Below are 13,451 nucleotides of genomic sequence, written 5' to 3' on the forward strand. Positions count from 1 at the left end.
TTTACTGGCAACACTATCTCTAATATCCATTTTCCCGGTTTAGTTTCTCTTGCAAGAGTAATAGGGGAATTTTAAAAATCGCGGAGATAGGAAGCGAAGCGAGTTTGAAATATGCTGGTGGTGATTTTTCCACGACTAAACCTAACCTAGAGGTTGAACGCTCTATTTTTAGATTTATTCGCTTAAAGCGCTTTAAGAAGCTGTTTTCTATTGGTGAAGAGCAAAGATAGAGAGGTGGAATTATTGAATTTTCGGATATATCCAGTTAAGTTATACTTAACAGTTGGCACCCCTGGCGATTGACAGGACCTTACTCTACAGTGGCGCCATCTTGATGAGTGCAAATACGATAGTCCTCCTACCACTTTAGCGCCCACAAGTTGGCGCCACTGTCTTCGCTGCTAGCAAGTGACAGGACCTTACTCTACAGTGGCGCTAACTGGTGAGCGCTAAAACGATAGCCCTCATTCTATAACCTATTTATTGATACCGTTTGGAAGAGCGGATCAATAATTAGGTTTTCGATATCTTGTATAGTTTAGAAATAAGCGAGTGAGATCACTTGTCTTATCGTTTCCACCCTGTATATTTTAGAAAAAGAAGAACTGATTTGTTGTTAGGCACTCACCTTCTGTTACGTATTACGATTGTAGTGCTGCGGATCGGATTGCTCCTAATATAGTTTTAATATTTGGCACTCATTTCTCAAGCAAAATTCATAAATCTGCTCACATTTAATAATTTATCTACGTGGCAATTTCTCACAGGTCGCGCACATGTCGATCTACTGACAGTTCTTTTTTTCTTACTCTTTCAATCTTTTTTCTGGCATTGACATTGCATAACTAACTTGTGACTTTATGGTTATGGCCACATGTAAATAATGGTGTTTTTTAATTTAATTATTGTAATTTTTATTTTTTTTTTATTATTATTTTAATTCTTATTTTAATTTTCATTATATTGAAATGTGTTTTGAGTTAATTAGGTAATCATTAATTTTTAATATGAATGTTTAAAAGTCAATAATTTTAATTTTAAATAAATGTTTTGGTTATGTAATTGAATAATTAAAATCTAATTTTAATGGAATTGAATTTCAATGTAAATTTAATTGTTATGGTGTTTTTTGTTTGTTTACTCTTGTATGATTGCCCTGTTTTTCTTCTTCTTTTCCTGTACATTGCGCCCCCCTGCTGACAACAGAGGGCCCCCGCTGAAAATCAGTTTCGAGACAAGCCCTGGCGCGGTCTTGATGTATGCTGAGCGGGTGCCTTTTTGTCAGAGGGGCTCAAGCAGCTATCTGTACATTAATTTGTGTATCTCCTTCATTGTGTATCTATGTTTTTCCTGCTTGTATGTCTTTCTTTCAAATAAAAATTATTCTATTCTATTCTATTTGATCACAAAGGTTTAGAATGTAGTATACCTACTTCTAAAACGTAGGTACACGCAATATATTATTTGGCTCAAGGCGTTGGCGGAGGTAATCAAATGATGACAATGAATCAGTACGGTCACGCGGGTTCCGAGTGCCGTCGGTTTTCACGTCCCTTACGCGTGGCTGTGGATTGATGGAGATTGTCTGTGCGTGGCGTGACTCGAATCATAATCCGGTATCACGACCACTGAGGCACTGAGCGATGTTATTTGGTCAAATGTGGTCATTTGTGCGGGTTTTTAATCAAACTGAAATAAAAGGCTTGGCTTTTCTCATATTTATGACTAGCTTTCCGCCCGCGGCTTCGCCCGCGTGGAATCTTGTCTGTCACAGAAAAACTTTATCGCGCGCGTCCCTGTTTCAAAAACCGGGATAAAAACTATCCTATATCCTTTCCCGGGACTCAACTATCTCTATGCCAAATTTAATCAAAATTGGTCAAGTGGTTTAGGCGTGAAAGCAAGACAGACAGACAGACAGAGTTACTTTCGCATTTATAATATTACTAGCGGCCGCCCGCGACTTTGTACGCGTGGATACTGTTTTACCCCCTTCATCTACCTTAAGCGGTTTAGATTTCTTCATACAAATGTTTTTTCCCGTTAACTCCAGTTCCCGTGGGAATTTTGCGATATCCTGTTGTACCTAAGCTTTAAGTTAACTAAGGTACCTGCATACCAAATTTCAAGCGTCTAACTTAAGCGGTTTAGATTTTTCATACAAAAGGATTTTCCTGCTAATTCCCGTTCCCGTGGGATTTCGGGAATTCCTTTCTTAGTGCACCTCTACGGTACCTAAGCTACATCCCTTCTAAATTTCAAGTGCCTACGTTTAGCCGTTTAGGCTGTGCGTTGATCTGTCAGTCAGTCAGTCAGTTTCTCCTTTTATATAGATAAGAAGATAGAAGTATATATTACCTACGTGTAATTTTGCGTCAACAGTCTTCTTCTTGTCGTGTCAACAACAAACCTACACAGTGTCAGCTCAAAACTCCGCCACAAGAGTGGCGTTGTCAGTAGCCTTCTTTTTTTCCCGCGTGCAGTTGTTTGGGCACGCAGGTCGCGACAGGGCGTCACCAGTCTGAACGGCACATGAACTCAAAGCGAATTGTAAACGTGAATCCATTTCAATAGCCTTTGTGTTCGCGCAAAAAACCGACAGCCCGAGCGCGGCGCGAGTGTTACATGTAATGCTCGTAGTGCCGTCCACACGTAGAATTCGTGTTACATTACACGGTAGATTACATTACACATCACACCCGTCTGGACCCGCCTTTTGATTGCAAGTAGCACTCATTATCATGAACCCATCAATCCCCAAGTGGTCCTATTATAAACCCTTGAAATAAACCCTTGAAAAGGAGGCTGACAATAGGCTAGTTTCCTAAAAAAATTTTTTTAGTCCGTCATGTTTAATATCAAAAAATATTGGACACATATATTTTTATTTGTCAATCTAACAAATAATTACATAGTTATGGTGCGTTGAAGTTCCGCACGACGTCACAACGTGCTGCACTTTTATACAAGCATTGACGTCACGGGCCTCTTCTTATGAACTTTGGCGCGCTTTATCTCTTTAAATTTTCATTAGTTTGAAAAAGTGAAAAATACGTGTAGAGTATTTTTTGATAAGTTAACTGACGGACTAATTAAAACTCTTGCTTTTTGACCCAGGAAACATCCCTATAGTGACTGAGTTTCTTGCGCTGCTTCTTCTCAGCACTGGCCCATTTATTGTCCCGAAGCAGTGGTAGGGTTAATATTGGGACGTGTAAAAGTGCTTTTTAAAAGCCTATTTGCAAAAATAAATGAATTTTATGAATTTTTTAATGAACACGTAACAATAATTGTACGACCTTGGTACTACATTTTTGTTGATTTTTTTTACAAATCGAGAGAACACTCTTAACATACATCGTGTAGTGACGTGATGAACTGCCGAAATGTTGCGTGATGTGCTTCGAGGTTTCTTAGTTTGACTACCGAGACCCTTGCCATTAATAGAAACTTAATTTTTTGAGGCAGTAGGCGATTTATGCTATAAAAAACGTGAAAATTGTTTACAAATACTTATTTACGGGCCGTGTAAAATTATTTTGACATTCATGAGCGAGGAGAAAAACAAAAAATGCGCGAAATTAGTCGTCGAAAAAGAACAAGATTTTTCTTAACGGCCAGGGTCGTGTACCAAGGAGGTGACCGTGTGTAGCCGCAATACATTGGAAATCAATAATAGCTCTTAAAGTACACGCAAGGATGCTGATACATCCTTTAATGTATCAGTATGTATCTTTTCTTGTGATGCAGATGATCGCTTAAAGGACCTACACGCTGCCCACTAATAGTCCCGTTAACCCCTCGTACTAAGGCTGGGTTTGCACCATCTTACTTTAACTGTGACAAACGTCAAAAATCTGTCAAAATCCATACAAAAACACCGGTTATCGTCATAGTTACGGTCAAAGTTAGGTGGTGCAACTCAGCCTAAGTAAATAAGCTTGTGTTACGAGTGGATTCCCCAAAATAGATGGGGTTCGAACCCGCGTTCCTCGGATGTCGAGTCGGCTAGTCTGAGCCCTTCACCGTTCGGCTAACGTGGAAAAAGTTGATTTTATTGTTGCTCAGATCACATAATAATAATATTAGGTTCAGTTTGTCCTGTGGCCACACTGCACAGCTGAGCCAGCAAAGTGTGGGTATAAATAACTTTTTAGAGGGTTTTGTTGATTTATTTCAGCCGTCGTATGCATCCTGAGCGGCCATAATTCAAGACTGTAGTGGAAACAAGTTTTTACTAGACGTAAAATGGTCTCGGTTTTTTTTAAACTTTATTTACAAATACTTTAATTTTCTTTTGGATTCACACAAAATATATTACAGACTTGTATATTACATTACATGACAAGAATTTTACCAAACTTTAAAAAATGAACTATTTGTAGGTATATCAAAGCGTAAGAAGAAAATCTAAGAATTCGTATAATAATGGTTGCTTCAACGTCAATTTCTCATAATTTCATAATATATTTCATTAGTTGAAAGTAATTTCATCAAGGTGCCTGGAGGCGAGCGGCGCAGGACCGGTCTTTGTGGAAATCCTTGGGGAGGCCTTTGTCCAGCAGTGGACGTCTTTCGGCTGAAACGAACAAACAAACGAAATTCATCAAATCTTGACGCCTCAATATGTCACAAAACATGTCTGGAATGTGACGAATTTAGACAAACTTTATTTCATGATGGATCGACTGCGTAGCAAACACTTTTAAATCACTTGTAGATTGCAGATTTTGTCAGGATAATAAATGCCTCTATAATGCAGTTTCCTATAAATAGCCTTCATTATATTATCTTAATAATATCCACGCCTTATCAATAAACTCACTTTTTCAATCTCCACTGGACCACTTTGTCCGCTCAGCCTGATGGACAATCCGCGCGTCCCGGGGGCATGGCTCGGGCGGAAATTGAACCGCGGTCGCTCTGGACGGCGTTAAACAGCTACAGCGGGTTCGATACTGCTAACGAGCTTGCAGGTCATTCACCGACTGGAGATGTAGGTACGTATATTCTTTAGTGTTAGGCTAAGAACTCATGGCGCGATTTTCAGCCGCGCCCGCGGCGGTTGTGGAATGGCGTTTTTATTTCAAATAGGACCGGTTATTTGCGGGGTTACGCACGATAAAACTGTTAGATTTTTAAAACAAAATGTTTTTACTCGTATCATTATCTACCCACGTACGACGTATTTTGTTGTTGACGCGACCTCTGTCATCTCGAAATAATAGTCCTAGATCATAGTTGAAACCTGAAGGGTTACCTACTTCCCTTCTTTTTGTCAGTTTTCGTATTGTCGCATATCTGATCCTTGTCGCCCATGCCATTGTAGCATCTTACGTTGAGCCTTTGGGGTGCTTTGGTGAGAAAATGCATCGTAGATCTGAAAATACGATACGGCTGTAGGTACTTCGTAGTTGCCAGGAAACCGTTTTGTAAAGCAGTTTACGACTTGAGTTTAAATGCTTCTAGTATCTACGAGAATAGGTTCTCTTTTAACTGAATCTGTTTTCAAATCTCGAAGCACTGGCTGTAAAAAAAAAAAGAGAAACGTTACACGTTTTTTACAGCTACATATTTTGACGAAGGTGTAGAGTTTGTGAAATTAGTCTTGTCTTGGTAACATTTTACATGAATATATTTTTGGTGGGATCATCACCTCAGCGAAACGACGTCCACTGCTAAACACTTTTGAAAGCGGCCTGCATTCAGCGCGATCCCGCAATTTATAAAAGTCATCTGTCCACCTTGTGGAGACGTTTCGCTGAGTTTGTCGGTCCTCAGTCGCTCAGAATAATTTGTGCTCATAATGTAGCGTCTGAAGCACTTTTATAGCGCTATTAGTTAGAAGAAACACATTTGCCGCCTGGGACCGCTCTTAGAGCTAGACTAGTAAAGTACCTAGCACATTTTATCTCTAGGCACTTGTTTTATTAGGTTTAAATTACTTTTGGACGACTTACGCCATTAAGAACGCGAAGTTTGAATTACAAACTAGGAAAGTATGTGTAGTCTTAAACAGCCTTGAGTTTGCAATCAAATTAAGCAATAAAACTCAAGCATTTTTCAAGATTTTTGTGACTGTAGGACTATACAGGAAACAAATCGATGGGTGCCTGGAATAAAGCCGCAATCGACAAAACACAATTTTACAGGAGAAGAGATTTAGTGAAATTTTTGAATAATAACTAAACTACGAGGCGTATCCAAATGGTTTGTATATCAAAAGATGCGTTATTTTTTCTGGAGTAACATATAATGTGCATAAGGTTATAGTGCTTAGAATATACCTTAAAAAAGGTAGAAATACATATTGCCGCTTCATACTTTGAAAGTCGGTTCCGTAAGAGTCCATTGTGGTTTTATTCCGGTAAAAAGTGCAAAAGTAATCATACAGCAATAGTGCATTGCAGCGTTGTGCGCTGATCTGAAGGATGTATGGCGAATACAGTAATAGCGGTTTGCTTGAATTTAATGATCGACTTGGAAAATGTACTGGTGAATGCTGTGTACATTATATGTTCATATGGTCCGTATCGAAATGAGTACAAAGTTGAATATCTAGAGTGTTTCGTTAATATCTTTATATAAAGTAGTGGAATTCATTAGTACATAATGATAATATTATAATATTACACGCTTTTGCCCGCGGCTTTTTCGTAGTTTAGAAGTTATCAATAATTTTGTAACTTTTTTTCAATTTCATGACCTAGTAGGCTTTAAAAAAACTTATCTTTATTTCGGGTTGACTTATCTCAGATTTCTTTATTTTGACAATATCGCTATTAATTGCAAATGTTTGAAAAAAATATTCACCTTCCTATCTTTGATGCAAGATTCAAAATTTTTGCTAGAAACATAAAAAAAATGCTTTTAGCAGAACATTCTCAAAATTTCAACTTAAATGTTTAAATAATAAAAAATGAGAACTTTCATAGGTCTAAAATAATTTTAAAAACTGCGCAGTTTTCTGGACATTCATAATAATACAAAAAAAACATGTACTTAATAGGCCACTATTTTTGTAATCGCTCCACTAAAGTGGTAAGTCGCTAAATGTTTTTGACTTTCTTAAAGTGAATTAATATGGGCAATCTTCTAAGTTTACATTACGTAGAACAGATTTAGAGACAATAACTGAACAGAACATGTTTTTATTCTCAGCAAGGAAGCTTTTGCCCTTTATCACACCTGGTGGAAACTGTGATCAGGCTCAAGGTAGAAGGAAACTTCAACTACAGAGAAACTATGGCTTCCTACCTCCAATGCCGAAACATATTGTTATTATAAATAAGCTTTAATGAACATAAACCAAATATCCCTCCTTCTTCTCTTCCTAAGTCCCCTTTATCTTCCTAAGTCTGTCGCCATAACAATATTGTTGACAGCATTACTGTGTTCCAGTCCAGCAGTTGTCAGGTAGGTACACAGCATTGCTTAATGTAAATCCAATCAACATATTTTTATTGCATAGAAGAACACCATGAAGTATTATTACTTAAGAAAGATTAAAGAAATTGTACAAGTAGGTAATGTTTATTGTGACTTGGTACACATAGTTTGTTTCGGGGAACAAAGCCGCAATGGCCGTTACTTGTAGAAGTTTGAAATAAAACTTTTAACATTGAACATGCCACGATTATTCTGGTAAACAAATTTCCGGGAATAACGATTCAATATCCATAGTGCTTTTGGTAAATCAGCCAGTTTCAAAGATAAAATTCTGAAAAAAAATCACAAGGTGTATAGGGACCCCCAGATTACGAAAATCGCTTCTTTTAGCAGAACATTCTCAAAATTTCAACTTAAATGTTTAAATAATAAAAAATGAGAACTTTCATAGGTCTAAAATAATTTTAAAAACTGCGCAGTTTTCTGGACATTCATAATAATACAAAAAAAACATGTACTTAATAGGCCACTATTTTTGTAATCGCTCCACTAAAGTGGTAAGTCGCTAAATGTTTTTGACTTTCTTAAAGTGAATTAATATGGGCAATCTTCTAAGTTTACATTACGTAGAACAGATTTAGAGACAATAACTGAACAGAACATGTTTTTATTCTCAGCAAGGAAGCTTTTGCCCTTTATCACACCTGGTGGAAACTGTGATCAGGCTCAAGGTAGAAAAAAACTTCAACTACAGAGAAACTATGGCTTCCTACCTCCAATGCCGAAACATATTATTGTTATTATAAATAAGCTTTAATGAACATAAACCAAATATCCCTCCTTCTTCTCTTCCTAAGTCCCCTTTATCTTCCTAAGTCTGTCGCCATAACCACAGAGCACGTAATAACAATAATGTTGACAGCATTACTGTGTTCCAGTCCAGCAGTTGTCAGGTAGGTACACAGCATTGCTTAATGTAAATCCAATCAACATATTTTTATTGCATAGAAGAACACCATGAAGTATTATTACTTAAGAAAGTTTAAAGAAATTGTACAAGTAGGTAATGTTTATTGTGACTTGGTACACATAGTTTGTTTCGGGGAACAAAGCCGCAATGGCCATTACTTGTAGAAGTTTGAAATAAAACTTTTAACATTGAACATGCCACGATTATTCTGATAAACAAATTTCCGGGAATAACGATTCAATATCCATAGTGCTTTTGGTTAATCAACCAGTTTCAAAGATAAAATTCTGAAAAAAAATCACAAGGTGTATAGGGACCCCCAGATTGCGAAAATCGCTTAATCGGAAAACTGCTGCTATGGCTATTGCGGCTTTATTCCAGGCACCCATCGAAATGTCCTTTTCCATGGTATGGTTTGGTCTTGATGACGCTCTAAAATTTATCGTATCTGTTAGAAAACGAGTTTTGGTGGTCTTTTGTCTTTTACTTACATCTATCTGGTTCAGGTGCTCATTTTGTAGGGGAAACAAACCCATTATTACTATTGATAACTCTAGCTTAGATCCAGTAATTTCCACTATTTGTGGAAAAATTCGACAGATGGTTATTTTGATAAAAAAAACTGGGCTTTAGAGACTCCAGGGTTGTCTATTCGTAGTTTCTGCTTGTCAACGCTACATCGGATTACAGTTTATACGCCTGTCTGTCTGTGCTAACTTTGGACTGTATGTGCTATTCATGTTTATTCACAGAGAATCCAGCCAGGACTTTGAAGTTATATCACTCACAATTACGTTAATACTTATATACTAACTTTAAAAACCTAAAGTTTTCTATGTTATAACTCGCATCCTGAAAAGAGACTGTTCACTTTCATTATTAACATCAAAATGGCTTGATTTTATTCTGGAATGTATTTCATGTTCTTAACTACATAACGTTTTCTCTACTTTCGGAAGAGTTGACAGCACATCTACTAACTACAAGATAACTATTTGCTGCAAAATCGCTCTTATTATAGTGAACTTAAGGCGTGTTTACCTTACCTAATGCGCCGTCGTTGTACTCGCGTGTTTATTTAACTGTGTCTATTTTAGAGTGTAACTACTGAGTGTTTGATAGCAGACGTAGTTTTTAATGATACTTTGTTACGTTAATAGCACTTTAATTCAGCTTTATAACAGTTGGATAACTCTTTTATTTTTCAGTTGAAAACCAGCTCATAACACTGCCAAATTATTTGAACCACTAGAATAATGTCACGATAATGTTTGTAAATAATAATTATTCAAGACTAGCTGTCCCAGCGAGCTTCGTACTGCCTATGTTCATCAACAATAATGTAGGATTTTGATGGTTTTCAAATCGATCCAGTAATTTCGGAGCCTATTCAATACAAACAAACAATCAAATCATTCTACTTTAATTAGTAGAGAAAAAACCAAGCCGTTAAAAGAGGTTTTACAAATAGGACTTTTGCTTTTATACAAAAAATTGCGGCAGGAATGTCTTAATCAGTCAATGGAATGGCTCGGCAAAGCAAAAAGAAAAACAAATAGATAATGCGACAAAGGTCTGAAAAACCAGAACTTTCTTAGGCAAGAAAATGAGGAATGCCTACTTTGAATATGCCGAAACCGAACGAAAGCCAGCGAAAGATAAAAATGTAGAAGTAAAAGAACTATTGAAGTACGAGTAGTTTACAGTCACACGTCAGACTATAAAATTTTGCTGTTAAACTGTATCTAAATTACATAGAACGTGCTACAATTTAACTATTTTATGTGTCATGGCGACGTGTCATCCCTATAGATGTCCTACACTGAACCGTCCATTGAGAGGGGGACGCCACCGTCAAATCCGAATAGCTGGTTCCGATTTTTGCCTCGTCGGAAAACACTAAAATGTCATTTGCAGGGGGGCACTGCCATCAATGCCGGGTACCTACTATTTCCGATCTTTGCCATTTGACGTTTCAAAATCCTTCAACTATACGAGTAGTTGAAAGTCACACGTCTGGCTATAAAATTTTGCTGTAAAACCGTATCTAAATTACAGATTTCAGAAGGTGCTACAATGTAACTTTTACTATGTGCCATGGCAACGTGACGTCCATACACTATAAAGGCCGATATACAAGCTTACCTTATCAAATATTGCCAACTCAATTCATCTCCCTAAAAGCACGTTAAAAATGCTGGCGTACAGCGTATCTCTAAAAGTATCATAGGGTATACATACACTTCCCTCAACGATCAAAATGGTTGCTCTTCAGCAACAGTCGTGTGTTTAGATTGGAGCGAGAAGTATGTGACGATAAAATGTTATCGACGATTTTAGGTGACAATTAAATCTAGTTGTGAATTTCAGGTGAAAATTACATTTTAAAAGTCTAGTTTATATTTTAAAATTGATAAGATTATATCGAGTCGCGCATTGTAGTCCTGCGGAGCGAAAAAGTTCGGGCATGCAGTCAAATTTTCCTGTAGAATTTGACAGAGACGGCGGAACGGAGAGCGGAGAAGTGGAAATAATGAAATCTGATTGGTTATTCAAAACACTTCTCCGCTCTGCTTCGCCTTGATGGGAATCGGGCCTTAGACTAAACCAAAAAGCGAAGATTTATACTTGGAGCTCTTCACTCAGTCTCGCTCACAGGTTTGATCTATGTTAGGGCATCAGGGCATAGACCGCCTCTGTGGTCTAGTGGTAAGACCACCTGCTTCGGACGCAGAGGTCCCGGGTTCGATTCCCAGTGGGGGCAGATTTTTCTGTTCGGTTTGGTTGGTGGTAGGGCTTGTTCTAAGTCCGCCTGGCTAGCTACCACCATCTTACCTAAGTCTGTCGCCATAACAACAATGTTAACAGCATTGTTGTGTTCCGGCAGTTAGAGGTAAGATAGCCAGTTCCTCCGTGGTTGAGGATTCCGGGTGAAGCTCGCTTCCACCTTCGGCCTGATCGTCACTTACCATCAGGTGAGATACAGGCCAAGAGCTTCCTCGTTGTGGATAAAAAAAAAAAAAAGACTGGTTAATTGCAATGTAAGCTCATACCATATTTTTCGCATATTTTTTTCGTTTAAACATTTTAAAATCTGCTTCTATGATTCAACCGACCGCAGCGGGCTCGTCAAATACTCGCTCTCACAATTACTTGCAAAACTGTTTTTACGTTTTCCCGGCCTCGTTTTGTTTTTGTTGAAAATCGCGATGAATCACTCTGTCAACGTGATGTACGGTATTCAAAACTTCGGTCTACTGGGAAGAGAGTAAGTAAATCTCAAAATGCTAATTTTTTGTTGCAAAGTAGAACCTATTTCGACTACATAAGATGCCACAATGTTGAGTTTGATGTGCTGTGTGTACGACGGATCTGTATTCTAAACTTCGGTCTGCTGGGAACTGAGAAAAACTTCAAATAAAAGTACTAGAAACTCGGTAAAAGAAGACAAAACACCATGGGGTGTGTTAACTAAAAGTTCAGCAGTAAATCTGATGGAAAACCCAATAAAAAGTTAAATTTTTAGTACGTTAGATACGTTAAGAACAAAAATAAATTTAAGTATTTTCAAGTACTTATTTTTAACTTGACTTAAACACGCTTTGTTCTTAAGATTAAATTGCATGGCATTCTTCTATTCTATTCTATATTTTACCTACACGTAGCAAAGCAAACTATTTGTTTGAATAGCGACTGAATGGTAAAACTTGGGGCTTATTGCAAAAAGTTAGGACGCCCGTTGAACACTTGTTTAAGCCTTAACAACATCTTTAGAACTGGATACGTCAAAAACCCATTTTTAACGCACGACTTCCCGCGAATCTCATAATCTTCAATTTCCCAGGCCGGTTAAATTCCAGTTTCGATTGCCACTATCCAATCCAGTCAGGCTGTCTCATCGCGAACTGAATACGTGAGTGAGATGGAAGATATTGGAAGCTTTACAGGTTTACATGATCAGAATTTCTAGGCTTTTAAAATAGGTCGAAAGACCTCTTCACTGTAGAGTCGCCATTATTGGGAAAGCTGTCACTTTAGATTGTGATCTTAACTTATTTTTACAACATAATAAAGAGGTAATAGTGCCATTGATTTAGGGGACAAAAATCAACCACTATTATTTAATTAAAGTAAAGTTTTATGCTAAGTTTTTTTTTGTTAAATGTACTTACTCGATGAAAAAATTATGCGTTCTTTTCCCATGTAAAAACACAGTGTAAAATCACTATGAAATTAATAAAAAAATTAAAGAATTTTATTATCAGACCGTTATTCATAGTCGTGTTAGTAACAATATTCACTTAGCGTTGTTAGTAACATACGCAACAACAAAAGCAATAAAAGGGAAAAAAAAGTAATAAAAAGAATAGAATATAAGTAGGCTGTTTAGGAGTGGTCGTCCTATGACTCAAATGATGACGAGGTATTTTGCCAACAGAAATGTAAGTATGGTCTGAAATGCTCTCGAAAGTAATCTATATACTATGTAGTATACTAATATTATAAATGCGAAAGTAACTCTGTCTGTCTGTTTGCCGATTTTGATGAAATTTGGCATATAGATAGTTTAGTCCCGGGAAAGGACATAGGATAGTTTTTATCCCGGTTTTTGAAACAGGGACGCGCGCGATAAAGTCTTTCTGTGACATACAAAATTCCACGCGAGCGAAGCCGCGGACGGAAAGCTAGTAGGTATCACATATCTAATAAGTATGCGAATAAATCAGAAAATTTAGTAGTGTAGCTATTTGCTTTACTGAATGCTTTAAAGTAGTAACCGTATGACGTAATGGTAATCCATTGTTTCGCGCTGACAGAGTAATGGGAACAAACCTCATAAATCTATCAAGAGCTCTATGGATTCATAATCCTCATAAAATTATACGAAATGCTCCGAATAGCGACTTTAAAATTGTTTTTGATGCCTAACTACTATCTATTTAAATCTTCTAACCCACATTTTATGCCTGACTTCAACAATCTGAGTCAACCCCACATGATATAAGTAGGTTTCAGTAGTTTTTTTTACAATTTGAAGTGATTGATTATAGCATGAATGAAGCATGATCACTTATTGACACAATCATGATTA

The 13,451-nt window shown here is 37.2% G+C and overlaps 1 protein-coding gene and 1 non-coding gene across 2 annotated transcripts in view; one reads left to right on the forward strand and one right to left on the reverse strand.

Moving 5' to 3' along the window:
* The window catches only part of AstA-R1 (allatostatin A receptor 1), a 73,299-nt gene that overhangs the window by 26,398 nt on the left and 33,450 nt on the right, over positions 1-13,451 (reverse strand). The window lies entirely within an intron of this gene.
* Positions 11,052-11,123, forward strand: TRNAP-CGG (transfer RNA proline (anticodon CGG)). The gene has a single exon. It is a non-coding gene; the product is annotated as a tRNA-Pro (tRNA).

The sequence above is a fragment of the Ostrinia furnacalis genome, unplaced genomic scaffold, assembly GCF_004193835.3.
Source record: "Ostrinia furnacalis isolate ACB-3 unplaced genomic scaffold, ASM419383v2 OfSCF6522, whole genome shotgun sequence".
Lineage (NCBI taxonomy): Eukaryota > Metazoa > Arthropoda > Insecta > Lepidoptera > Crambidae > Ostrinia > Ostrinia furnacalis.